Source organism: Pseudophryne corroboree, chromosome 9 (genome assembly GCF_028390025.1).
Source record: "Pseudophryne corroboree isolate aPseCor3 chromosome 9, aPseCor3.hap2, whole genome shotgun sequence".
NCBI classification, from domain to species: Eukaryota; Metazoa; Chordata; class Amphibia; order Anura; family Myobatrachidae; genus Pseudophryne; species Pseudophryne corroboree.
The window spans coordinates 464756956-464782090 of NC_086452.1; the positions used below are offsets into that span (position 1 = coordinate 464756956).

Below are 25135 nucleotides of genomic sequence, written 5' to 3' on the forward strand. Positions count from 1 at the left end.
CCTGACCACTGGACATGAACATAATACATCTATTACACCCTATACAGACATAGGACACTACACCCCCAACATGACCTGACCACTGGACATGACCATAATACATCTATTACACCCTATACAGACATAGGACACTACACCCCCAACATGACCTGACCACTGGCCATGACCATAATACATCTATTACACTCTATACAGACATAGGACAATACACCCTCAACATGACCGGACCACTGGCCATGATCATAATACATCTATTTCACCCTATACAGACATAGGACACTACACCCCCAACATGACCTGACCACTGGACATGACCATAATACATCTATTACACCCTATACAGACATAGGTCCCTACACCCCCAACATGACCAGGTCACTGGACATGACCATAATACATCTCTTACACCCTATATAGACATAGGACACTACACCCCCAACATGACCTGGTCACTGGACATGACCATAATACATCTATTACACCCTATACAGACATAGGCCTCTACACCCTTAACATGACCTGACCACTGGCCATGACCATAATACATCTATTACACCCTATACAGACATAGGACACTACACCTCCAACATGACCTGACCACTGGACATGTCCATAATACATCTATTACACCCTATACAGACATAGGACACTACACCTCCAACATGACCTGACCACTGGACATGTCCATAATACATCTATTACACCCTATACAGACATAGGACACTATACCCCCAACATGACCTGACCACTGGACATGACCATAATACATCTATTACACCCTATACAGACATAGGACACTACACACCCAACATGACCTGGCCACTGGACATGAGTATTATACAATTCTATTACACTGTGGGCCTAATTCAGACCTGATCGCAGCAGGAATTTTTTTTTTCTCCAATGGGCAAAACCATGTACAGTGCAGGTGGGGCACATGTAACAAGTGCAGAGAAGTTAGATTTGGGTGGGGTGTCTTCAAACTGAAAACTAAATTGCAGTGTAAAAATAAAGCAACCAGTATTTACCCTGCACAGAAACAAAATAACCCACCCAAAATCTAACTCTATCTGCACATGTAATATTTGCCCCACCTGCAGTGCACATGGTTTTGCCCATTCGAGAAAGCTTTTGCTGCTGCGATCAGGTCTGAATTAGGCCCTGTATACAGACATAGGACACTGCACCCTCAACATGACATGACCACTGGCCATGACCATAATATATCTATTACACCCTATACAGACATAGGACACTACACCCCCAACATGACCTGACCACTGACCATAATACATCTATTATACCCTATACATACATAGGACACTGCACCCTCAACATGACATGACCACTGGACATGACCATAATACATCTATTACACCCTATACAGACATAGGAAACTACACCCCAACATGACCTGACCACTGGACATGACCATAATACATCTATTACACCCTATACAGACATAGGACACTACACCCCAACATGACCTGACCACTGGCCATGACCATAATACATCTATTACACCCTATACAGACATAGGACACTACACCCCCAACATGACCTGACCACTGGCCATGACCATAATACATCTATTACACCCTATACAGACATAGGAAACTACACCCCAACATGACCTGACCACTGGCCATGACCATAATACATCTATTACACCCTATACAGACATAGGACACTACACCCCCAACATGACCTGACCACTGGCTATGACCATAGTACACTTCTATTTATAACAATTGTATTATCGTCTATAATTTTAATACAAGAGTTGGTATAACTGTAACAAAGTTACACTAGTGAAAACCAAGATGGTATATATGAATCCAGCACATGCAGTATGTGACTGTACAGTCTGCACTGTTGTTTTTACTATTCCAATCCTATAACCCCGACTACCGATGGGAAAAGCCTTCCACCTTTATTTCCCTTCTGTTCCCATTTACCTTTTATTTTCTGCTGTTATTAGAAACTGACACAGTGGCTGAAAGTCGTAACACAGAGGATAAAACTGAGTTGTATACTTTGTCTGCTGCAGCCAACTTTTGTATCACGTGACTCCTTCCTCTGCCCAGCGTATGGCGTCCGGCAGCTAAGATGAGGGGACGAGCGGCGTGCAGTCTGCAGCAAGTGGCCTCCTCCTCCCCCTGGGGAAGATCCGTGTGATTCATCCCCTAGTTCGTTAAAGCACGGTAAGGAATCCTTGGGCAGGCCTGTTGTGTGCAAAGCTGGTTTCTAGATAACGTATACGTGTGAACAGGCGTTCTCTATATGATGGGGCACGTGACCTTAACAGATATCTCACATCCTGCTGACATCTTATTACAGATTGGGGTCTCGTTCTGCGACTGTTATCATAGACACCATTCCGATCTCGGATAAATTATACCAGCGCCTGTCATCCAGTTACTGCTGTCACACAGGCTGTTATTGTACCTGTCATCTATGTCGTCGCCTCTCACCAATACTGTTACTGCAGTGTCCGTTATCCTATGTAATAAAAGGCTACAGCTGCTCCTCAACTCTATGGGGGGGTGCCCGTTGGAGCAATTCAAGTGTTGATCCGTTCGTGCTGACATTACTGTTCTGTTGCTCCGTCATTTTGATGGGCTGGTGACTAGTCATATAATGGTGGCAAAACAGAGGGGTAAATTTACTAAGATGGGAGTTCTATTTAAGATGGGATGTTGCCTATAGCAACCAATCAGATTCTGCTTCTCATTTATCTAGCACCTTCTAGAAGATAATACCTGGAATCTGATTGGTTGCTATGAGCAACATCCGATCTTAAATAGAACTTCCATCTTAGTAAATTTACCCAAAAGTTGCAAATGATGGGATTCCCACTCATCCCTTTCTCTAAGCTCTTACGTTTTCTTTCCTGCCTGTTCAGAGGCTGATTCAGAAACAAGCGCAAGCGTAAAGTTGCGTACGCTCGACTACGATCCACCTGCAAAACTGAGCTGCGTGGAATTCTGAGTCAGCCTCTTAGTTTGGGAGACCTGAACCTCAGGTTTTAGGTCCTAATTCAGACCCGGTCGCTGCTGTGCCTTTTTGCAGAGGTCTACGATCAGATAGCCGCCGCCCAGGGAGAGTGAAAACCCGCCCTGTGCAAGTGTGCGAATGCATGCGTACGCCGTGCGAAAATTCCGCCAGACAGCGGGTATCTGCAAATCCATTCACAACTCACTCACCATTGAATGATTTTTCCAGCCTGTACAGTGTGTGCGCAGCCCGGGACTTACTCCTACAGGGGGTCATTCTGAGTTGTTCGCTCGCTGTCGTTTTTAGCAGAATTGCGATCAGGATAAAAACCGGCAATTCTGTGCATGCGTATGGGCCGCAGGGCGCACGCGCTAAGTACTTTCACTCAAAACGATGCAATTTTACACAGGGCCAAGCGACGCTTTTCAGTCGCTCTGCTGATCGGTGAGTGATTGACAGGAAGTGAGTGTTTCTGGGTGGTAACGTTTTCAGGGAGTGTGCTAAAAAACGCAGGCGTTCCAGCCAAAAATGCAGGAGTGGCTGGGGAAACGGGGGACTGGCTGGCCGAACGCAGGGCGTGTTCGTGACGTCAAACCAGGAACCAAATAGTCTGCAGTGATCGCAGTCTAGGAGTAGATCTGGAGCTACTCAGAAACTGCAAGGAATTATTTAGTAGCAGAACTGCTAACCTTTCATTCGCACTTCTGCGACGCGTCGGCACATTGCGGTGCATACACATGCACAATCATTCGATAATCGGCCGCTGTGCTATTTCGCACAACGGAGATCAGGTCTGAATCGGGCCCTTTACTAAGATACGGGGGAACGGATCTCGGAGCAGAAGCTTTGCAAAGTAGGTATTGCTAGAAACACATTGCTGGTTATCCTTCGGGTAAGTGGTCCTATAAAATAAATCTTCAATTATCCTTATCCCTCGCAGTGTTACAGCATCTGCAATAATATCTGTATTCATACACAGCAGCGACCGTGCTCTCGGCTGCACACTGAATATAAAAATACTCCAATACTTGACAGTTAACATCTACAGAATAACATTATTCCCCGGACTGTGGTTCCCTATTCCAGTCATAGAAAAAAAAAGACAGTAAAAATTACAAAAAGATATAAACAAAAATAATTCAATGTGACTAACGATTAAATATATGACTTATTGAAATGGGGGTGGGGGATGGGCTACCTTTCGGTTACAGCACTGCTGTCGCCATTGTTACCCTTTGATGGGGAGAAGCACTTTTCTGCATTTGATAAATACGCTTGTCCATTACGCAGTCTCAGTGTTTTGGTTTTAGCCGCTGATTTTTAATGAAGAGAAGTTTTTACAATACAACAGTGCGAATTGTAGCCAAGTTGGCCGAGGAGATCTTGACAGGGACGGCAGAGAGCCACGGTCGTGTTCTCACAGCACCGGTCGTACAGCAGCCATTTTAAACCGGTTCGCCATGTGTCATACAGAAGCCAACATGCCAGCGAGAGAGCAGCCTACAATGATGACCTCTAACAGTAGACAGGCCCGTAGCTGTATCACATCCCTCTCTTACACAGTGCCCATGGGGTAACTAGACCCGGTCAGTGGCTCAGCGGTGCTCAATGTTCACAGAGATTTGGGACCCTATGCAAAGATAAATCAAATTGGATCCAGCCGCAAACATGCAGTGCATTCAATTGGCTGCGAATTTGAGATGCGACCAGCTACCGTACGTATAGGCGGCAGAACACCGTTTCTCGGAGCACATTTTGCGCTTGTGTTTAAAAGTCCATGTAAACAATTTCCATTGTTGAATAAACATTTTTTTTAAATGTATATAAAAAAAATGATCCCATTGTCCCTGAAAATCCAATGGGGGGTGACTAAATACACGGGTTCCCTTTAAATGACTACTATCAGCACTAAGCCACGGTTAGTGGCTCTACAGCATGGAGACCCACAGCGTGGAATCTAATCCACCATAGTGGCCTTCAGCACGGGGCTACATTCCCTAGAGCAGGGGTGGGGAACCTTTTTTCTACCGAGGGCCAGTTGGATATTTATAAAATCCTTCGGGGGCCATACAAAAATTGTCAACTTAAAAAATGACCCTGCCCCCCAGTAGGTCTGCCCCTTAGAGGTACTGCACCAAAAAAATGGATGTGACCAGTTAAAATGGGACGTGATACACATATGCCCCCAATAGTGCAGTGCCAGATCCACAATTGCCCCCACAGTGACAGGTATACAAATTAGTGATGTGCATCGGAAATTTTTCGGGTTTTGTGTTTTAGTTTTGGGTTCGGTTCCGCGGCCGTGTTTTGGATTCGGACGCGTTTTGGCAAAACCTCACCGAAATTTTTTTGTCGGATTCGGGTGTGTTTTGGATTCGGGTGTTTTTTTCAAAAAACCCTAAAAAACAGCTTAAATCATAGAATTTGGGGGTCATTTTGATCCCATAGTATTATTAACCTCAATAACCATAATTTCCACTCATTTCCAGTCTATTCTGAACACCTCACAATATTATTTTTAGTCCTAAAATTTGCACCGAGGTCGCTGGATGGCTAAGCTAAGCGACACAAGTGGCCGACACAAACACCTGGCCCATCTAGGAGTGGCACTGCAGTGTCAGGCAGGATGGCCCTTCAAAAAAATTGTCCCCAAACAGCACATGATGCAAAGAAAAACAGAGGCGCACCAAGGTCGCTGTGTGACTAAGCTAAGCGACACAAGTGGCCGACACAAACACCTGGCCCATCTAGGAGTGGCACTGCAGTGTCAGGCAGGATGGCACTTCAAAAAAATAGTCCCCAAACAGCACATGATGCAAAGAAAAAAAGAGGCGCACCAAGGTCGCTGTGTGACTAAGCTAAGCGACACAAGTGGCTGACACAAACACCTGGCCCATCTAGGAGTGGCACAGCAGTGTCAGGCAGGATGGCCCTTCAAAAAAATTGTCCCCAAACAGCACATGATGCAAAGAAAAAAAGAGGCGCACCAAGGTCGCTGTGTGACTAAGCTAAGCGACACAAGTGGCCGACACAAACACCTGGCCCATCTAGGAGTGGCACTGCAGTGTCAGGCAGGATGGCCCTTCAAAAAAATTGTCCCCAAACAGCACATGATGCAAAGAAAAAAAGAGGCGCACCAAGGTCGCTGTGTGACTAAGCTAAGCGACACAAGTGGCCGACACAAACACCTGGCCCATCTAGGAGTGGCACTGCAGTGTCAGGCAGGATGGCCCTTCAAAAAAATTGTCCCCAAACATCACATGATGCAAAGAAAAATGAAAGAAAAAAGAGGTGCAAGATGGAATTGTCCTTGGGCCCTCCCACCCACCCTTATGTTGTATAAACAGGACATGCACACTTTAACGAACCCATCATTTCAGTGACAGGGTCTGCCACACGACTGTGACTGAAATGACTGGTTGGTTTGGGCCCCCACCAAAAAAGAAGCAATCAATCTCTCCTTGCACAAACTGGCTCTACAGAGGCAAGATGTCCACCTCATCATCATCCTCCGATTCCTCACCCCTTTCACTGTGTACATCCCCCTCCTCACAGATTATTAATTCGTCCCCACTGGAATCCACCATCTCAGGTCCCCGTGTACTTTCTGGAGGCAATTGCTGCTGGTGAATGTCTCCACGGAGGAATTGATTATAATTCATTTTAATGAACATCATCTTCTCCACATTTTCTGGAAGTAACCTCGTACGCCGATTGCTGACAAGGTGAGTGGCTGCACTAAACACTCTTTCGGAGTACACACTGGAGGGAGGGCAACTTAGGTAGAATAAAGCCAGTTTGTGCAAGGGCCTCCAAATTGTCTCTTTTTCCTGCCAGTATACGTACGGACTGTCTGACGTGCCTACTTGGATGCGGTCACTCATATAATCCTCCACCATTCTTTCAATGGTGACAGAATCATATGCAGTGACAGTAGACGACATGTCAGTAATCGTTGGCAGGTCCTTCAGTCCGGACCAGATGTCAGCACTCGCTCCAGACTGCCCTGCATCACCGCCAGCGGGTGGGCTCGGAATTCTTAGCCTTTTCCTCGCACCCCCAGTTGCAGGAGAATGTGAAGGAGGAGATGGTGACGGGTCACGTTCCGCTTGACTTGACAATTTTCTCACCAGCAGTTCTTTGAACCTCTGCAGACTTGTATCTGCCGGAAAGAGAGATACAACGTAGGTTTTAAATCTAGGATCGAGCACGGTGGCCAAAATGTAGTGCTCTGATTTCAACAGATTGACTACCCGTGAATCCTGGTTAAGCGAATTAAGGGCTCCATCCACAAGTCCCACATGCCTAGCGGAATTGCTCCATTCTAGCTCCTCCTTCAATCTCTCCAGCTTCTTCTGCAAAAGCCTGATGAGGGGAATGACCTGACTCAGGCTGGCAGTGTCTGAACTGACTTCACGTGTGGCAAGTTCAAAGGGTTGCAGAGCCTTGCACAACGTTGAAATCATTCTCCACTGCGCTTGAGTCAGGGGCATTCCACCTCCTTTGCCTATATCGTGGCCAGATGTATAGGCTTGAATGGCCTTTTGCTGCTCCTCCATCCTCTGAAGCATATAGAGGGTTGAATTCCACCTCGTTACCACCTCTTGCTTCAGATGATGGCAGGGCAGGTTCAGGAATGTTTGGTGGTGCTCCAGTCTTCTGTACGCGGTGCCTGAATGCCTAAAGTGGCCCGCAATTCTTCGGGCCACCGACAGCATCTCTTGCACGCCCCTGTCGTTTTTTAAATAATTCTGCACCACCAAATTCAAGGTATGTGCAAAACATGGGACGTGATGGAATTTGCCCAGATGTAATGCACGCACAATATTGCTGGCGTTGTCCGATGTCACAAATCCCCAGGAGAGTCCAATTGGGGTAAGCCATTATGCGATGATCTTCCTCAGTTGCCGTAAGAGGTTTTCAGCTGTGTGCCTATTCTGGAAAGCGGTGATACAAAGCGTAGCCTGCCTAGGAACGAGTTGGCGTTTGCGAGATGCTGCTACTGGTGCCGCCGCTGCTGTTCTTGCTGCGGGAGGCAATACATCTACCCAGTGGGCTGTTACAGTCATATAGTCCTGAGTCTGCCCTGCTCCACTTGTCCACATGTCCGTGGTTAAGTGGACATTGGGTACAACTGCATTTTTTAGTACACTGGTGAGTCTTTTTCTGAGGTCTGTGTACATTTTCGGTATCGCCTGCCTAGAGAAATGGAACCTAGATGGTATTTGGTACCGGGGACACAGTACCTCAATCAAGTCTATAGTTGCCTCTGAATTAACGATGGATACCGGAACCACGTTTCTCACCGCCCAGGCTGCCAAGGCCTCAGTTATCCGCTTTGCAGCAGGATGACTGCTGTTATATTTCATCTTCCTCGCAAAGGACTGTTGGACAGTCAATTGCTTACTGGAAGTAGTACAAGTGGTCTTCTGACTTCCCCTCTGGGATGACGATCGACTCCCAGCAGCAACAACAGCAGCGCCAGCAGCAGTAGGCGTTACACTCAAGGATGCATCGGAGGAATCCCAGGCAGGAGAGGACTCGTCAGACTTGACAGTGACATGGCCTGCAGGACTATTGGCTTTCCTGGGTAAGGAGGAAATTGACACTGAGGGAGTTGGTGGTGTGGTTTGCAGGAGCTTGGTTACAAGAGGAAGGGATTTAGTGGTCAGTGGACTGCTTCCGCTGTCACCCAAAGTTTTTGAACTTGTCACTGACTTATGATGAATGCGCTGCAGGTGACGTATAAGGGAGGATGTTCCGAGGTGGTTAACGTCCTTACCCCTACTTATTACAGCTTGACAAAGGCAACACACGGCTTGACACCTGTTGTCCGCATTTGTGTTGAAATAATTCCACACCGAAGAGCTGATTTTTTTTGTATTTTGACCAGGCATGTCAATGGCCATATTTCTCCCACGGACAACAGGTGTCTCCCCGGGTGCCTGACTTAAACAAACCACCTCACTATCAGAATCCTCCTTGTCAATTTCCTCCCCAGCGCCAGCAACACCCATATCCTCATCCTGGTGTACTTCAACAGTGACATCTTCAATTTGACTATCAGGAACTGGACTGCGAGTGCTCCTTCCAGCACTTGCAGGGGGCGTGCAAATGGTGGAAGGCGCAAGCTCTTCCCGTCCAGTGTTGGGAAGGACAGGCATCGCAACCGACACAATTGGACTCTCCTTGGGGATTTGTGATTTAGAAGAACACACAGTTCTTTGCTGTGCTTTTGCCAGCTTAAGTCTTTTCTTTTTTCTAGCGAGAGGATGAGTGCTTCCATCCTCATGTGAAGCTGAACCACTAGCCATGAACATAGGCCAGGGCCTCAGCCGTTCCTTGCCACTCCGTGTCGTAAATGGCATATTGGCAAGTTCACGCTTCTCCTCAGACGCTTTTAATTTAGATTTTTGGGTCATTTTACTGAACTTTTGTGTTTTGGATTTTACATGCTCTCTACTATGACATTGGGCATCGGCCTTGGCAGACGACGTTGATGGCATTTCATCGTCTCGGCCATGACTAGTGGCAGCAGCTTCAGCACGAGGTGGAAGTGGATCTTGATCTTTCCCTATTTTAACCTCCACATTTTTGTTCTCCATTTTTTAATGTGTGGAATTATATGCCAGTATCAATAGCAATGGCCTACTACTATATTTACTGCGCAAAACTAAAATGCACCACAGGTATAGAATGTAGATGGATAGTATACTTAATGGATGACGTGTGACGACACAGAGGTAGGTACAGCAGTGGCCTACCGTACTGCTATATATAGTATACTGGTGGACACTGTCAGCAAACTGCAAAACTAAAATGCACCACAGGTATAGAATGTAGATGGATAGTATACTTAATGAATGACGAGTGACGACACAGAGGTAGGTACAGCAGTGGCCTACCGTACTGCTTTATATAGTATACTGGTGGACACTGTCAGCAAACTGCAAAACTAAAATGCACCACAGGTATAGAATGTAGATGGATAGTATACTTAATGGATGACGAGTGACGACACAGAGGTAGGTACAGCAGTGACCTACCGTACTGCTATATATAGTATACTGGTGGACACTGTCAGCAAACTGCAAAACTAAAATGCACCACAGGTATAGAATGTAGATGGATAGTATACTTAATGGATGACGAGTGACGACACAGAGGTAGGTACACAGCAGTGGCCTACCGTACTGCTATATATAGTATACTGGTGGACACTGTCAGCAAACTGCAAAACTAAAATGCACCACAGGTATAGAATGTAGATGGATAGTATACTTAATGGATGACGAGTGACGACACAAGAGGTAGGTACACAGCAGTGGCCTACCGTACTGCTATATATAGTATACTGGTGGACACTGTCAGCAAACTGCAAAACTAAAATGCACCACAGGTATAGAATGTAGATGGATAGTATACTTAATGGATGACGACACAGAGGTAGGTACAGCAGTGCACTCTGCACTGTACTCCTCCTATATAATATTAATTATACTGGTGGTCCCCAGTCCCCACAATAAAGCAGCACACTGAGCACAGATATGGAGTGTTTTTCAGGCAGACAACGTATACTGGTGGTCACTGTCAGCAAAACTCTGCACTGTACTCCTGCTATAGCTGCTCCCCAGTCCCCACAATTAAGCAGTGTGAGCACTCAGCACAGATATATTATGCAGCACACTGAGCACAGATATGGTATGGAGCGTTTTTTTCAGGCAGAGAACGGATAAAAACTGGTGGTCACTTATCAGCAAAACTCTGCACTGTACTACTAACAGCTGCTCCCCAATCCTCCCCACAATTAAGCAATAAACAACCAATCAACTGTCTTCTACAATAAACGGAGAGGACGCCAGCCACGTCCTCTCCCTATCATCTCCAATGCACGAGTGAAAATGGCGGCGACGCGCGGCTGCTTATATAGAATCCGAATCTCGCGAGAATCCGACAGCGGGATGATGACGTTCGGGCGCGCTCGGGTTAGCCGAGCAAGGCGGGAAGGTTCGAACCTGCCTCGGACCCGTGTAAACAAGGTGAAGTTCGGGGGGGGTTCGGTTTCCGAGAAACCGAACCCGCTCATCACTAATACAAATGCCCCCACAGTGCCAAGTAATCAAATGCCCCTCACAGTGCCAGGTATACAAATGCCCCCACAGTGCCAAGTATACAAATGTCCCTCACAGTGCCAGGTATACAAATGCCCCTCACAGTGCCAAGTATACAAATGCCCCTCACAGTGCCAGGTATACAAATGCCCCTCACAGTGCCAGGTATACAAATGCCCCTCACAGTGCCAGGTATACAGATGCCCCCCACAGTGCCAGGTATACAGATGCCCCCACAGTGCCAGGTATACAGATGTGTGTGTTTCCCTCCAGTAGGGGGGCCGGAGGTTCCCCCCCCCCTGTCCTAGAGTAATGATTCCCAAACTGGTTGCCACAGGACACATGCAGGGATTCCACGGCTTGGTGGTATGGGACCAAATCTAATTATTTATGGCCAATGTGACAGGAAAAACCAGAGCTGTTGGCTGCCTGTGGTAAAATATGTGGGCAAACAGAAACGCAGCCCTGTCCTCCACCTCATAACTGACCAGGCTAGAACAATTGACTTCATTTGATATATTTTTGGGGATTTCACAACAAGAAGCCTTTGCAGAGGCCTGAAAAAAATACTGATTCCCAAGGGCGCCGCGATTCCAAAAAGTTTGGGAGCCACGGCAAAAAAATTATTGTCCCTCTCCCCATCTAGACAAAAGAAGCAACGCCTCAGACCAAGTAGTGTACAACAATCCACGCCTGGCAAAAGAACCAATTGGAACCAGGACATGTCAAACTTATGAGCCCTTGTATTCTGACGGGTGTCGATTCCTGCCAGAAAATAGATATCTGCCTCCACAATTGCACTGCGCATATGTCATACAGAGAGCTGGGTTACATATGCATATGGAGCGACCGGCTCAGACGAAGTAACACTTCCGCACAGTATTTGCACTTATACACTGCCCCCCTCCTCCGACAAAGGGGGTCATCCAGATCTGATCGCTACTATGCATTTTTGCACAGCGCGGCGATCAGATCCGAACTGTGCATGCACCGCACTGCGCTGGTGCGTCGCACAGCTACAACGGGCTTCGCCAGTCAGCGACGGGATGGTGCGAAGGATCCATTCGCATGGACATTCGCAAGGAGACTGACAGGAAGAGGCCGTTTGTGGGTGGCGACTGACCGTTTTCAGGGAGTGTCCGGAAAAATGCAGGCGGGCTCAGGCGTTTTCAGGGAGGGTATCTGACGTCAGCTCCGGCCCCGATAAGCAGGAATCAATCGCACTGGAAGAGTAAGTCCTGGGCTGCGCAGAGACTGCACAAGCAGGTCTGCTACACATGCGGCCGCACACTTACACAGCGAAAAAACACTCTCTCTGTAGGCGGCGACTGTCTGATCGCATTACTGCAAAAATCGCTGATCAGATCTGAATGACCCCCAAAGTTTGCTGCAGGAGTGTATATGTGCGGAACGGGGAAGCTAATACCGTGCCTAAAGATTGCACCAGCGAAACGTTCCACCTTTGTGAAAGTCTTAAAATACAAACATTTATTGCAGTACGCAAATGACAAGCATATACAATATGTCATGAAAAAAAAAAAAGACAAAAACCCTCCTAAAAATTTGCGTTGGGAAACTAAGATTGCAGTTCCATTAAAGAAAATGAAAAATCGGAAGATTGTTTAAGTTTGTTTAATTACAAAGAGGTGAGAACCCAGAGCCAGCGTGCCGCGGGTAATATGACCGCAAGTAACACTGCAGTCTCTGGGAGACCGTACAGTCCCAGGAACTTTACATCATCATTCCCTCAGAACAGCTACAACATTGCACCAGCATTGCACATTACTAACTCAACATGGCACTACTGCCATTACGCTACCAAGCCAGCACTGCAGACTCATTACCCCAGTCATATCACTCCAACAGCACGCTTCTAATTAACACCAACAACTGTCACCAGGAAACCATCATTAGATAATCAAATACCGTATCGCTGCATCTTATTCCCACTGCCACCTTAAATCTGGGGAACATTAAGCATCCGAGCTTAGGGAGATGTTATAATGTACTCTACAAAACGCCATTATTATCACAAGATCTGACCAATCCTGCGTCCGACATTGTCCTATCATCATACAACGCCATCGGATCATCCACGACCGCGGAGCGATTCACAAACCAATAACCTGCCCTTTCTCTGATATTACTTATGCACGGTACATGACCAAGCTGTGGGGCCTTTAAATTCTCTAGGCCTGGCAGTTACCCAATCTCCCCCTACTATAATCCACTGCTGCTGCAGATCTGGGCCTGGGATATATATTCCCTGCCCCCCACATAACACTGCCAGTACTTGAAAATAATTGGATATCTTTGCAATATTATCCTGACTACCTAATGTCATCCCAGCACAAATAACTCATTATCAGAACATCAGGGAAACAGAACGACAGCCTCACCCCCTTAACCCCTCACAAATCCAGGAATAAGATCCCGACACGTAGACGTATCATGTCCGGGTAAGTGTAGGATCATTGCTATGCTGTAACAGCGCTTCTCCACCTGTCCATCTAACATTGGCCTTGTCATTCCCGCTCGCCTGTCGTTCTCATCTCCTTGTCTTTCTTATTCCTTTATCCTTTCATCATGTCTCTATCCATTACCGTCCCCCCCCCCCCCCCCCCATCCCTTCCGCTACAGATTAAGGAGCCGTGGGTTTGTGTTTATTTTTGCAGACGTTTTATGTTTTTCTCAAATCTTCTGGTTTGAGCTGCAAATTAATTGCAATTTGTAATGAAGGCAGACCTGCGGTAACGCCTCTCTGCGGACGAGACCCCAAAGTTGGAGGCACGTGATGGATATCTGCTTGCCGCTGGAAGGATGTGCACCTGTACTTATTACTTATGGAAGATAAATAGGATTCTGCGTCTCTGCTAAGTCCTGGCTGTAAAATGCAGCATTAGGTCTGCACGACTCTGGGATGTATGTGTAATATATATCCCATAAAATCCCGAGAGATGTTCGCAGCATATGGTGAGGACAGAAGCAAAATCTATATTTACTTTATGCATTTCGCTGGCGGCAGACCCCACAGCTATAGACGACGGAAAAGGGCCAAAATAACTCACGTTTCCTGTAACACGGGGGCTGGAGAGAGTTAAATCATTTCTCAGGTTTTGCCCATTTTTTTCTCCACTTGAACAAATCGCGGGGAAATCATCGCAGGTGATAATTGGGGTTTTTGAAACAACATATTTTAGAAAAGAAAAATGTCATAAATTAACATTGTTTACATTTATTTTTAATTTTTTTTTTTTTTTTTTTAAACCAGCAACAAAAGTTTTGCAAATCCTTTTAGTGAAAGTTTGTTTTTGATAACCCAGATCGGCCATTCAGCGGAAGTTGCGGTACAACGGAGGATTCATTGGCTAATATCTGAGACCTATCGCAATAGGTTACTCTGGGATTAATTCAGAGTTGATCGCAGCAGCGCATGTGTTAGCAGTTGGGCAAAACCATGTGCAGTGCAGGGGGGGCAGATGTAACATGTGCAGAGAGAGTTAGATTTGGGTAATAACTGCAGTGTCGCCCCCAACGCAACATGCCTTGCGAATGCATGCAGCCATTGCATATAAACCATTTGATGATTTAACCATCGGGTTTGCTCATGCGAATGGACGTTCGAAGCTTGCGCACGTGCAAAGGAGCCCTGACGCCTGATGCAGAATGGACGCCAGCAGTCAACAGAAACAGTTATGTGATGGTGGAAACCATTACAGTCTCAGCATCGAATAAAAAAATAAAAAAAATTCATTTGATCGGGAACATCAATAGTTCCTAAGCTGCTGACATCGGCCAGGAGATGCAGTGGGTGACCGGTGGTGACCATTTGGGGGAGGTAAAGGGGGGTGGCGATGAAAACACAGGCAGTCTGCCACTGTTTTCTGGGCGTGTCCGAGTCGGACGCTGAGACTTGGTTACAGTTGGACTGGCCGCAGCATCTTAGTAGTCGGACCTCCTGAGACACCATAGAGTTACTCCCGATAATGCGTCTTTTGTACATAAGTGTCTATGTGCACAAGACAGCGGCTGACTCATTAGCATATTTTCATAAGTCTGCTGCGTCCAAAATTGCAGTTATGAATGCAACTACCGTATATACTCGAGTGATGCTCCGTAACTGCTGCCTGGGAAAACTTACCCTCCCGCGCTCCCCCGCTGTTTTGTGAAGGGGGGACACGGAGGGCACAGCGCGCGCCTCTCCTGTGTCCCTCCTGCATCTCCGGTGGCAGCGGCGGGTCTAAATGAAGTACCCGTTCGTGAGCTCTGATTGGCTCTCGAACCAACACTTCATTTAACAGACCCGCCGCGGCCGCCGGAGACGCAGGAGGGACACAGGAGAGGCGCGCGCTGTGCCCTCCGTGTCCCCCCTTCACAAAACAGAGGGGGAGCGCGGGAGGGTAAGTTGTACCTGGCACTGGGGGAGCATATTTGCCACTGGGGGGAAGGGGGGGCATATGTGGCACTGAGGGGGCATATGTGGCAGTATGAGGGCATATCTGGCACTGTGGGGGCATATCTGGCACTATGAGGGCATATCTGGCACCGTGGGGGAATATCTGGCACTGTGGGGGCATATCTGGCACTATGAGGGCATATCTGGCACTGTGGGGGGAATATCTGGCAGTGTGAGGGCATATCTGGCACTATGGGGGCATATCTGGCACTGTGGGGGCATATCTGGCAGTATGAGGGCTGTGTACGGCTAGAGCTGCATTTCCCACCCTAGGCTTATACTCGAGTCAATTTCCCTGGTTTTTGTGATAAAATTAGGTGCCTCGGCTTATATTCAAGTCGACTTATACTCGAGTATATACGGGTACTTGCACCTTCGAATCGCGTCCAGTCATTTAATATGTGTTACATTTTGAAAACAGATTCTTGGAGGTATATTTACTAAGGTGGGAGTTTTTCAGAAGGGGAGATGTTGCCCGTAGCACTAGCAACGAATCAGATTCTATTATCTTATAGAAGCAGCTAGATAAATGGTAAGTGGAATCTGATTGGTTGCTAAGGGCAACCTCTCCACTTCTAAAAAACTCCCACCTTAGTAAATACCTCATAGTCTTTCTTGAAAACATGTTCATGTGACACCCGTTCTCCTATTTCTAAAGATGCATCGCCCATCAACAGGGCGCAGCCTTACCTGCAGCTGGCACACACGGGTGGTTGAAACACCTACTGACAAATTTGCCCATCTTGGGTCATGATGGGTGATGTCATCGTAGGCTAAGGCTAAGTGAGGCATTGTCTCGGGTTGCCGATTGCACAGCCAGCAAAATGGCCCGTGGGGTAAGGCAGCTGGGTGCATTGATGAGGGATGTGATGATACGGGGGAGATTGGGGGGGGGGGGGGGGGGGCATGATATGAAGGGACATGATGAAGGGAGGGCTGATTGCTGACATGAAAATAATGCTAGACACACTCCTGGGTGATGCAAGACGAGCCACTTGGCGCACAGTGTCCCTCTCTATATATCTCTGGGTGCACGCCCCAAATACATGTGCTGTGCGAGCCAATGATAATGCAACAAATAATAGGAGGTCCATCACCTGCGCAGTCCTTCTGTAGTTCACCGGATAGGCCACATTATGAATCACAATCACCACATTGCGTAACTCCTCTGAAGAAGGCACACCATACCCCCCAACGCTCTGAAAATGGAAATCAGAGCACGGCGGACAACCCCAACCTCTCTCCTATGAAACCCTTAAACTGCTGCACTCACCGGAGGCGTTGCCTTCACTGCAAGTGTCAACAGGTCACTACTGACTGACGTGCCTCCCAACCTCCTGAGAGTCGGGACAAACGTGTTGTTTGGGAGATATGGGCTACGAGATACAGGCCATACGGGATACGAGATACTAGCAGACACATGCTAACCCCAGGTTACTATAGAACTCCAACACAGAGATGCTCCCCCAAATTGCAAAAGAATGACCCCCATTGGGCCTAATTCAGAGTTGATCGCAGCAGCAAATTTGTTAGCAGTTGGGCAAAATCATGTGCACTGCAGGGGGGGCATATGTAACATGTGCAGAGAGAGTTAGATTTGGGTGGGGTGTGTTCAAACTGAAATCTAAATTGCAGTGTAAAAATAAAGCAGCCAGTATTTACCCTGCACAGAAACAATATAACCCACCCAAATCTAACTCTCTCTGCACATGTTACATCTGCCCCACCTGCAGTGCACATGGTTTTGCCCATTAGTGTGCTTTTTTGGTTTGCTAACAAACATTAATAACCCCACAAGACCGAACTTGCTGTATTGTCCAACTGCAAATGGATCACCTGTTACTGTCGGGTAACAATGACCTCGCTGAAGCCCCGTGGAACAATGGGTGAGGAAGCATGGGCATGAGAACTATGACTTGAGTACGGGGGTTATATTAATTCTAAATGTTTTCCTGGACCCTTAATACTGTATTACTGTACCACCTATTCTCCTAGGGGTTTTCCCAGGGATCCACAGTCTCTACCATGGCCCTGGCTGAAACAGAGGGAGGTGGCTGGGGGGAGTGTATAAATGAGAGGACCAATCAAAGCTGCAATCAACAGTTCGGGGCTTGTGATTGGACCCCCAGTCACTCCTCCTTTTGCCGTTATATAGTGTTGGTTAATTTGCACTTCCGGTATTATTTACAAGGAGCAGCCTTCAGTGATACATCTAGGGGTAAGGGGGCCACCTTTGTGACAAGTGATTAGGTATTAGTGCAGCTTTAACTAATAAAATGCTAATATGATGCGGGAACAGTCTACAAGAGAATCTATACCTGGTTGGTAATGAATAGAGCGGGTCCCGGAGGCTTTCGCACGTTGACTTCAGAAAGCAAATTCTACCCACAGCCTATGGAGGTGGAAGAAGAACGTGCTTAGGGGGTGATTCAGACCTGATCACTTGGCTGCCAACTGTGCTGTCCTGCGTTCAGATAGGCGCCGCCCAAGCGGGAGTGTAAATTCGCCGTGCAAGTGCGCAATTGCATGTATACTCCGAGCTGCAAAAATCCAGTGTGCGCAGCTCAGGACTTACTCCTACAGTGTGATGAGAACAAACTGATCGGGGCCGGAGCTGACGTCACACACGCTCCCTGAAAACGCTTGGGCACCCCTGCCTTTTTCCGGACACTCCCAGTAAACGGTCAGTTACCACCCACAAGCAGCCTCTCCCTGTCAGTCACCTTGCGAAAGCCCGTGCGAATGAAATTTTCGCACCATCCAGTCGCTGACCGGCGATGCCCGTTGTTGTTGGCCAACACGCGTGCGCATTGCGGTGCATGCGCAGTCTATTGCTGATCGCCCGCCCTGCAAAAACGCACAGCAGCAATCAGGTCTTAGCGCAATAGGTGGATAAATGCGCTCAATGAATCCACCCTTCTATGCCTTTCACGGTGCATATTATAACAAGTGATATCAATATATGTTATAATGATGAGTTCTGACATCATCACTTATAATCAGTGAGCTCTGATGTCATCACTTCAGAGTACACTAGCAATTGGTGTATATTACCAGGAATATCGCGCTCCTACTGTTATTTATTTTCGGATATTAAGTCACCTCTGATTCCTCTGACCTGTGTAACAGCGACTGCCCTTTAGCCTTCAGCTTCTCTATAGCCGGCACCCTCATCTGTGACTTCTAATATCCATATAATTGACTGTAAGACAGCGGCAGTGTATGTAATAGCCTGTGCAAAGGCTGCTGCGTCCTCTGCAGCCTGGGGCGACAGAACGCTTAGGCCGGTCACAGGGTAGAGGTTTTGCCTTTGAACCTACTGAAGCAGAAGCTGGGGCATTTTTTGAACCTTATTCTCCTCTTTTCCCATTACTTGTAGCTAATAGCCTCATTCCGAGCTCTGCATTCTGCAGCAACGCAGCTCTGGAAAGCGCGTCGAGGGAAGTGCAGAAAAAGCCTCTCACAAACAGCTGCTCCCCTCTCGCCGGGCTAGCTGCGAGCTGGTCTCGGAATACTTCAGGCACACTCAGGGGGGCTCGTTAGAAAATCTAAACACTGGTCTTTATTAAAGTGAAAAGAAAAACCCAGGCGTGTGCTTAAATTTGCACGACAATAAGGCGGCCTATGAAAAACCCTAATAACCATAACAATAATTATAATAATAATAAAAAAACTGGAAACAGACAATTCTGTGGTATCTCCGTTTCACAGAATGACAGCACGGTCCCCGGAGTGTCCGTCGCCAGCGTCTCCAGGGGCGCGTTGCTGTTAAACTCGCTAACAGGCCTTGGCCCCTGGGAGAAATCACACCTGTTAAATTTACAGCTGGAGGATAACGCAATCCAGCGCGGGCCTTTGACACTTTCCGTTGAAATGGCTGGAGACGGCTGATTGGCCACATTTCCGATGGTGGTGCTGCTGGGGAGTCATGTGGTGGAGGGGGTGGGGGCCCACCACCAATTTCTAAGGCTTCCAGCTGTCTGGCTGATACAATCCGTAGGAATCCAGATTATTTATCGGTGACAATCCTCGGGGACAATTCCGTGTCATTATCCTGTTAGGATAGTGTTGCTTCCCGCGGTTTATTGCGTTATCGGCTTGTAATGGAGCGGAGAACCAGAACTCTCATGTTAGGGATTTGTGACTGGTTTCATTACCTTGTATTGGATCCTTCCCCTGTTAGCCTGTAATGGAAGAGCTGCACTTTTCACATTGCGGCCTGTGTTGTATAATAACATTACCCTGTGGGAACAGGCATGCATAGTGTGATCATGTGCAATTTCACCTGCAAATCCCCAGCCCGGCCAGGCTGAATGAGACTGCATGCTGAATGCCCTGGAAAATGACTTATTTTTCTGGACAAATTAATCCCTCACCTCGGAAATCGTGCCCTGCAGCCGAGTGCTCTCTCTCCCCTTCCCTTATCTGTTCCTTCTGTAGAACATGTCACTCTTCTGACCCGCTCATTGCTAAACACATTTGCGGAGTTGTGGAATGTAATGTGAGGGATTCGCTGGGAATTACACATTACGGATTGTAAATGGCAAATTCAATCCATGGCTGTTGATGAGTGAAAGCCGAGCAGACCAGCCTGAACCTTGGTGCTGACGGTGTAAGCCCCCCTTTTGTGAATGCAGACCCTGCTAGCTGTCTGAGTACACAATCTCCACCGTCTGTGTGATGGACCTGTGCTATATGTAGCAGAGGTGGAGTAATGATACCTTAATTGGATGATGGTGGGGGAAAAGGGGGGGTTACAGGGGGTGTGTGTGGAATGACTTGACCATGTCTAATGCGATACACAATAGTAAGCATTTAGATGGTTCTGTGGGCGTGAGGTGTTGGGGTAAATAATAGTATATTTTTATATAGCCAGGCGGCAGCAGGAAAAAAATTAAACGTGACTATAAATGTTATCGCCTCAGTCAAGAATCAAGATTGATGTCCCAGCCTTCCCCAAGCCCTCAATTGTACCCAATCAAACTACAATATTAAATACCTGCACCCTCTTCAGATTTGCACCCTGGGCAGCTGCTTCTCCCACAGCGCCCTGGATGTAGCCCTGACACAGATTCCCGGTGGGGCCGGTTCGGGCCTAGTTGATCGGAACCGACTTGTTGGCGTTTATAGTCCCAGCAGATCCAGTCCAGGCAGGAGGCTAGCTAAGTATCCCCGAATCCAGTTGCTCACAGTTAGCTGATCCACTGCAAGCGCAGCAAGTAAGACGCAATATTCCATCGGTTCAATGTGACCCAGTCTGGTCAGGCAGCACATCCTACAGCGCAGCATAATTACCGGACCGGTGCTGCCACAATCTACAGCTGCCATCGAGCAGAGTCACATAGAGCCAGTAAGTCACCGTGTGAGTGAGTAAATGACAATCAGCCTGAATAAGTCGATGGAAGGCTCCGCAGATAACAAGCAGCATAGGCTGCGTTTAATCATTTAATGCCTGCTAGTCTGAGATTTAGGTCAGGTGCAGAGCATCTAGTTATGCCTGGCAGGTCACCGGCTCCTGCCCCAATCCCCTACCTCCTGTCCACAGGCCCAGGCAGTCTCCATATTCATTTACTGGCTCGTTCCACAATATCCCTAAACCTCAAGTTACATCATAATGCAAAACAATAATGAGAGTTAGCTCTGTGGGATAGCGCTGTTTAAAATAATTTATATTGTGGAACCTATGGACCATATCACACACATGATTATAAGCAAATGAACGCTATACTGGTAACATTTAGGCACCCTCAGTTTAGGAACCCTCAGTTTAGGAACCCTCAGTTTAGGCACCCTCAGTTTAGGAACCCTCAGTTTAGGAACCCTCAGTTTAGGCACCCTCAGTTTAGGCACCCTCAGTTTTGGCACCCTCAGTTTAGGCACCCTCAGTTTAGGCACCCTCAGTTTAGGAACCCTCAGTTTTGGCACCCTCAGTTTAGGAACCCTCAGTTTAGGAACCCTCAGTTTAGGCACCCTCAGTTTAGGAACCCTCAGTTTAGGCACCCCTCAGTTTAGGCACCCTCAGTTTAGGCACCCTCAGTTTAGGCACCCTCAAGCTGCCTCCGTTCAGTATTACCCATGGCATAACACAAACCCATCATGAGACCATACAACCCTAAATCCAGCTGGAGCCACTCACGCCCGCACCCCTCTGACAGCCGTTCCCTCAACCCTGAGTGATCCACATTTACAGAGTAATATTTAACCTGTGATTTGGTTCAGCCTGGATGACAAGCGTTGTTAGCGCTACCCCCAAGTCTGCCTTACAACCCACAGCCCCGATTAAATACAATGCATTAATATGTACATCAGACGCAGCCCTACTCCGGTATCAACCCCACAAAAAATTACACCCTGCATGAAATCTGCCTCTGAGCATTTTCACTACAGGTAAAATCAACGACACATAATGATGATTGATAACACAGCTACACACACACACACACACACACACACACACACACACACACACACACACACACACACACACACACACACACACACACATATCCTGCACATGACAATCCGCACCACGTTATAGCTCCCAACACAACTCATAAATCTCAGAGCTGAACACTGACATAACCTGCTGATGGTATAACATTATATAACAGTCCGGTGCCCTCTGTGCAGTGTTCATCAGAGCCACATCAGTGGCAGGTGCCGGCTGCAGACAGGATACAACAAATGATCTGCACAAATGTGTCCACACATTAGGGGGGGGGGGGGGGGGGGGGCTATATTTCAGCAATTGTAACAAACATGCATGGATTCAGTATATTTGGAAACTACGTATACCAGCATAGACTAGAGAAACACGCTCTGTATATATATATATATATATATATATATATATATATGTGAGTCAGTGTGCTAAGCAGTAACGGTGAAATCCATAAGTGCGTGTGGACATGTAGAGTCTTGCAAATGTACGCTTATCCATACAGGTACATTATACTATATCTGTCCCTGGAGATATATATATATATATATATAGGGATAATATATCAATATATCTAGATAACTATAACACACTGCCACATTTTGGCCAGTTGTAAACACAATCCTAGTTGCACACATACAGTAGCTATAGGTATACAGCATCTGATACATACAGAGCACAGATATAAGAGACACATGGATAAGACGTGTCATACTTCACATGTAGCAGCCCTGAGTTTAGGCACAAAGTAAGCACATCCATCCCTGGCCAGATGATCCCAGCAGTCATACAGCCCACAGATCCTGGCATGTACATACGGTGTCTGAGGCTCCATCCACTGTGTGCAGGATCCAGCTTGTCACATTCTATCCCCGGCCACAGAGAGCTGCGGATCTGGTCCCTGAGATGCTGTGTGAGCCTCTCTCCACCAGCCTCCCCCCCAGGACTCACATCATTAGAGCACAGGAACCCAGGAGAAGAGGAGAGATCTACAGCTGTGACAGGGGAGGGAGCAGAGAGAGAGAGAGAGAGAGAGAGAGAGCAAGAGAAAAAGAGAGACAGAGAGAGAGACAGAAATAGGAGAGAGTGCAGTGAGAGGAAGAGGAGGAAGGGAGGGATAAGGAGGGAGAGAAGAGGAGGAGACACATGTAAGAATTAGAATAGAAAGGACTGAGGCTGAGGAGAGCAGCAGAGAGAATAAAATATGATACTGAGGTGACAGCAATGTGTGACAGGTATATAGGGGTATATGGGATGTATACAGGGATCAGCGCTCATGTACATTATACATACAGCAGATAATGACAGGTGAGGCGGGAGTTCTCACTGCACTGGAACACAAAGAGGGGATTAATACTCACATTATTATTCATTATTATGGTTGCGGTTATTATTATCCAGAAGGGCTGTGCAGGACCTACATGAAGCAGTCTCCCTGCCTGATGTATACAGGACATGTATAACACACAGGACCAGAGGTGGCATCTGCCAGACAGAGCGGATCTGGGCACATGTGAGGCAGCCAATAATGATTCAAATTCAGGGATGATAGTGACCCACTGTGAGCCACAGGACAGTGTGCAGGGAGCAACCGGCAGGGACAGACCGGGGGGAAATTGTGGAGTATATAGATGATGCATATGTAATTCATGGGTGATACATATGTAATTCATGGGTGATACATATGTAATTCACGGGTGATACATATGTAATTCACGGGTGATACATATGTAATTCAGGGGTGATACATATGTAATTCAGGGGTGATACATATGTAATTCACGGGTGATACATATGTAATTCACGGGTGATACATATGTAATTCACAGGTGATACATATGTAATTCAGGGGTGATACATATGTAATTCACGGGTGATACATATGTAATTCAGGGGTGATACATATGTAATTCACGGGTGATACATATGTAATTCACGGATGATACATATGTAATTCACGGGTGATACATATGTTATTCACGGGTGGTACATTTGTTATTCACGGGTGATACATATGTTATTCACGGGTGATACATATGTAATTCATGGGTGATACATATGTAATTCATGGGTGATACATATATGGGTGATACATATGTAATTCAGGGGTGATACATATGTAATTCACGGGTGATACATATGTAATTCACGGGTGATACATATGTAATTCACGGGTGATACATATGTTATTCACGGGTGATACATATGTTATTCACGGGTGATACATATGTAATTCATGGGTGATACATATATGGGTGATACATATGTAATTCATGGGTGATACATATGTTATTCACAGGTGATACATATGTAATTCACGGGTGATACATATGTAATTCACGGGTGATACATATGTAATTCACGGGTGATACATATGTAATTCAGGGGTGATACATATGTAATTCACGGGTGATACATATGTAATTCACGGGTGATACATATGTAATTCACAGGTGATACATATGTAATTCAGGGGTGATACATATGTAATTCACGGGTGATACATATGTAATTCAGTGGTGATACATATGTAATTCACGGGTGATACATATGTAATTCACGGATGATACATATGTAATTCACGGGTGATACATATGTTATTCACGGGTGATACATGTTATTCACGGGTGATACATATGTAATTCATGGGTGATACATATGTAATTCATGGGTGATACATATATGGGTGATACATATGTAATTCATGGGTGATACATATGTAATTCACGGGTGATACATATGTTATTCACGGGTGATACATATGTAATTCACGGGTGATACATATGTAATTCACGGGTGATACATATGTAATCAGGGGTGATACATATGTAATTCAGGGGTGATACATATGTAATTCACGGGTGATACATATGTAATTCACGGGTGATATGTAATTCATGGGTGATACATGTTATTCACGGGTGATGCATATGTAATTCATGGGTGATACATATGTTATTCATGGGTGATACATATGTAATTCATGGGTGATACATGTTATTCATGGGTGATACATATGTAATTCATGGGTGATACATATGTAATTCATGGGTGATACATATGTAATTCATGGGTGATACATATGTTATTCATGGGTGATACATATGTTATTCATGGGTGATACATATGTAA

At 46.5% G+C, this 25135-nt stretch overlaps 1 protein-coding gene across 4 annotated transcripts in view; it reads right to left on the reverse strand.

Moving 5' to 3' along the window:
* The window catches only part of LOC134958605 (contactin-4-like), a 399552-nt gene that overhangs the window by 195835 nt on the left and 178582 nt on the right, over window positions 1-25135 (reverse strand). Inside the window, exon 1 of one of the 4 annotated variants that reach the window (XM_063941311.1) lies at window positions 22822-23067. The exons of 1 other annotated variant lie outside the window; for it this stretch is intronic. The gene's annotated coding sequence lies outside the window, so the exon portion shown is untranslated. Of the gene's footprint in view, window positions 1-22718; window positions 22799-22821; window positions 23068-25135 lie in introns of those variants that run through there. 2 more of the 4 variants (XM_063941308.1, XM_063941310.1) reach the window with 2 other exon arrangements.